General features: G+C 44.5%; 1 non-coding gene across 1 annotated transcript; it reads left to right on the top strand.

Annotated features, from left to right (window-relative positions):
* The first annotated feature begins 790 nt into the window (after positions 1-790).
* Positions 791-863, top strand: TRNAS-GGA (transfer RNA serine (anticodon GGA)). The gene has a single exon. It is a non-coding gene; the product is annotated as a tRNA-Ser (tRNA).
* The last annotated feature ends 3,503 nt before the right edge of the window (positions 864-4,366 follow it).

Genomic DNA, 4,366 nt, shown 5'->3' with positions numbered 1-4,366 from the left:
ATCAACCAAGAGTTTCCTAGCAACCTTAACAGAGTAGATACAAGCCTGAGAGTCAAAAGCCCAGAAGAAAGCCTTGCAGTGGGATATATGAATTGGAGGCCAGGTTGAGGTGTGAATTCAGCATCAGGAGGGACAAAGGCGAACACTCAAGACCAAGAGAGAAGACTGACACCACAGTGGAGGCCATAGAACATATAAGGGGCCCAGCAGGCCAGTTGTCTTGGCTTCTCATGAAAAAGAAACATCTGATAGCCACCATCACCATCCCCCAAGAGGACAGAATCATAATTAACTAAGCAGTTACTGGAAGAGACAAACTTTAACTGAAAGAGCTAATTACCTTAAGTTGGCAACAATGAGTCGGCCCTCATCAACAAAAAATGGGGACTTGACAAAGCTTATGTTAATTACTGGAAAACAAAGAATATTGCATTTTTTTTGCACACAAGCTGTAACTTGTATCTGTTTACACCTTTATCTCTTCTAGAAACAACATTTTATTGGTGAAATACTGTTTTAGGCTCTGTAGCAGATGTTAAGAATACAAAGTTTTGTTTTTTTTTTTTTTTTTCTTTGCTGATCCACAAGGTTTTCAGGATTTCCCATCCAGGGATTGAACCCAGGCCCCAGCAGTGAAAGCACCAAGTCCTAACCACAGGACCACCAGGGAATTCCCCAAAGATGAATAAATCTAAGTTCCTGAACTCCTCTTATAGCCTTACAGTGAAGTGGGCATGTTAGCTAGGCTATAAAATCTGTTGTATCTGAATATTTGTATTAGTATGTAACTTCCCTGGTGGCTCAGAGGTTAAAGCGTCTGCCTGGAATGCAGGAGACCTGGGTTCGATCCCTGGGTCAGGAAGATCCCCTGGAGAAGGAAATGGCAACCCACTCCAGTACTCTTGCCTGGAGAATCCCATGGAGGGAGGAGCCTGGCAGGCTACAGTCCATGGGGTCACAAAGAGTCGGACCCGACTGAGCGACTTCACTTTCATGGGCTTGTGAAAGTGAAGTGAAAGTCACTCAGTCATGTCCAACTCATTGCAACCCCCTGGACTGAATTTTCCAGACCAGAATAATGGAATGGGTAGCCTTTCCCTTCTCCAGAGGATCTTCCCAACCCAGAGATCGAACCGGGGTCTCCTGCATTGCAGGCAGATTCTTTACCAGCTGAGCCACAAGGGAAGCCCAAGAATACTGGAGTGAGCAGCCTTTCCCTTCTCCAGCAGATCTTCCCAACCCAGGAATCGGACTGGGGTCTCCTGCATTACAGGCAGATTCTTTACCAACAGAGCTCTCAGGGAACTGCTGATTTAACAAGGGCTTAAACAATAATAAAGTCTACCTGTGTGTGTGTGTGTGTGCTCAAATCATGTCTGACTCTTCACAACCCCCTGAACCATAGCCCTCCAGGCTCCTCTCTCCATGGAATTTTCCAGGTAACAATACTGGAGTGGGTTATCATTTCCTATTCCAGGGATCCTCCCAACCCAGGGATTGAACCTGCATCTCTTATGTCTCCTGTATTGACAGGCAGATTCTTACCACTGTGCCATCAGGGAATTCAAGTCTATCTTTAGCACACAACTAACCATACGCAGTCCAGAGTAGATATGGTAGCTTCACAGTATCAGGGAGATAGGCCTCTTCTGTCTGTTACTCTACTATCCCGGGGTGTTGCCCGTATCTGTATAAGCAAAAATGGTTCACTATACCCATGTTTGGAGAAGGCAATGGCACCCCACTCCAGTACTCTTGCCTGGAAAATCCCATGGATGGAGGAGCCTGGTAGGCTGCAGTTCATAGGGTCGCTAGGAATCGGACACGACTGAGCGACTTCACTTTCACTTTTCGCTTTCATGCATTGGAGAAGGAAATGGCAGCCCACTCCAGTCTTCTTGCCCGGAGAATCCCGGGGATGGGGGAGCCTGGTGGGCTTCCGTCTATGGGGTCGCACAGAGTCGGACACGACTGAAGCGACTTAGACTTAGCAGCAGCAGCAGCACACCCATGTTCTAGTCAGTGGACGGGAAGGACAAAAGGGTAAGGGAAGGGCATACCCTTTACTTTAAAAGGCACGTGTCATAAGTTGCACACACCATTTTGTGCACAAAGCATTGGCAAAGAACCCAATCCTATGGCGTCACATACAGCAAGGAGGCTGGGAAATGTAGTTCTCAGTTGGTTAGGTATGTGCTGTGCTGTGCTTAGTCACTCTGTTGTGTCTGACTCTGCGATACCATGGACTGTGGCCCACCAGGCTCCTCTCTGCCCATGCGGATTCTCCAGGCAAGAATACCGGAGTGAGTTGCCATGCCCTTCTCCAGGGGATCTTCCCAACCTGGGGATCGAACCCAGGTCTCCTGAATTGTGGGCAGATTCTTTACCACCTGAGCCACCAGGGAAGCCCATGAATATTGGAGTGGGTAGCCTATCCCTTCTCCAGGAGATCTTCCCAACCCAGGGATCAAACCCAGGTCTCCTGCATTGCAGGCAGATTCTTAACCAGCTGAGTTACCAGGGAAGCCCTTGGGTAAGTATATCCCTGATTAAATCATTTTACTATATAAGGACAGATAAGATATTGGGGGACAATATAGCATCTGTCTTAGTCTGTTCTCTGGCTTCTCAAACGTGCGTGGTATATGATCCAACAAAAAAAAAAAGAAACTAACATGCAAAGGGAAGATAGAGGAAAGTATGTGAGCAGAGACAGCATGCTGATCAGCAAGGCCTTCAGAGAAGAAAGGAGGCTTAAACTAAGTCTAAGATGAGCAGACAGTCACCAAGACCACAGATGAGATAAAGGCATTTAGAGGGAAAGAAAATAAAAACATGTCATTATCACAGAATGTGACATTTGCCGTTCCATTTAGGGAATTTCAAGTAGTTCTACGAAGCCAAAGCATATGGAGGGGTAGATGGAGATGAGATTGGCTAGATACAAAGGAATCAGATAATGAACAGTCTTCTACAGCCAGCAAAGCATTTAGCCACTGCTCTGTAGGTAAAAGGGAAATGCTGATGAGTTTTCAGTAGTGAGGTGACATAACCATATTTATACATTTAAGAGATTACTCTAGTGACAATGCAGAGAATAGATAAGCCTGAAGATAAGGGTAAGATTTAGGAGGCAGTTTTACAAAAACAAGATTACGAAGGTATTACTTATGGCAATACCCATAAGAAATCAAAGCTTTAGGTGACAGATTCTGTAGGACTTGGCAATTAACTGATAGTAGAAGTGAAGGGAAAGGAAGATTACTTATGCTTGGGTGGATGCAGCTTAAGATGGAGAATTCAAAATGAGATCATAGATATGTTGAGTTTGAAGGTACCAGGGATGCTAAGAAACGACTGAGTGAAGGTGACCAATATTCAGATAAAAATAAGGATCTGGAGTTAAAGAGGTCTAAAATTGAAATGTGTGTTTGGAATCATCAGTGTGATGAGGTCATTGAAACATTTGACATCAATTAATGAAAATACAGAACTTGAGAAGACGCCTGAGAATGGAAGATTGCTTAATATGTAGTGCCAAATACTGACAGTATCACAGATCTTGTGAAGCATTTCTGGAAGCCAGATTTCAAGGTTCTGATCCATACAGGTAGCTGCTGCTGCTGCTAAGTCGCTTCTGTCGTGTCCGACTCTGTATCATCCCATAGACGGCAGCCCAACAGGCTCCTCTGACCCTGGGATTCTCCAGGCAAGAACACTGGAGTGGGTTGCCATTTCCCTCTCCAATGCATGAAAGTGAAAAGTGAAAGTGAAGTCGCTCAGTCGTGTCCAACTCTTAGCGACCCCATGGGCTGCAGACTACCAGGCTCCTCCGCGCATGGGATTTTCCAGGCAAGAGTGCTGGAGTGGGGTGCCATTGCCTTCTCCGATACAGGTAACTAATATATTCAAATACATCAAAAGTCAATGTGATTGTGAGCTGACAGTGAATTGGTAAGGAGAAGGAATTCTGTTGCTTTATAGATAAAGAAGGAGGAAGAGAATTTTAAAATAATAATTATAATAGAATGTAAGTTAGAAGATCTGGTCACTCCCTTACTGGCAGGTTGAGCTGGGGAGAGAAGAAACAGGTCTTTAAAGAGACAGAAGAATCACGTGCAGAAAGAAGCAAAGCCAGGAAACTGAAAGTGAACACTGCCTGTATTTCCAACATGTTCTCAATTCCTGGCTTTCCTTGGAATTTCTTCATTCCTACCTTTGAGTTCCACAAAACATCAGTGTCATTTTTAATAACTTCTTCCTTTTCCTCTTAGTCCTAAGCAAATTAATTTGCTTCTTGCAACAATAAGACTCTAATATACAGATACAATATCCTTTCAGAAAGTAAAAATTAATTTTCTCCTAC

Source organism: Budorcas taxicolor, chromosome 6, assembly GCF_023091745.1.
Source record: "Budorcas taxicolor isolate Tak-1 chromosome 6, Takin1.1, whole genome shotgun sequence".
Taxonomy (NCBI): Eukaryota; Metazoa; Chordata; class Mammalia; order Artiodactyla; family Bovidae; genus Budorcas; species Budorcas taxicolor.
The sequence above is the reverse complement of the archived record's forward strand: the minus strand, read 5'-3'. Positions and strand labels throughout refer to the sequence as shown.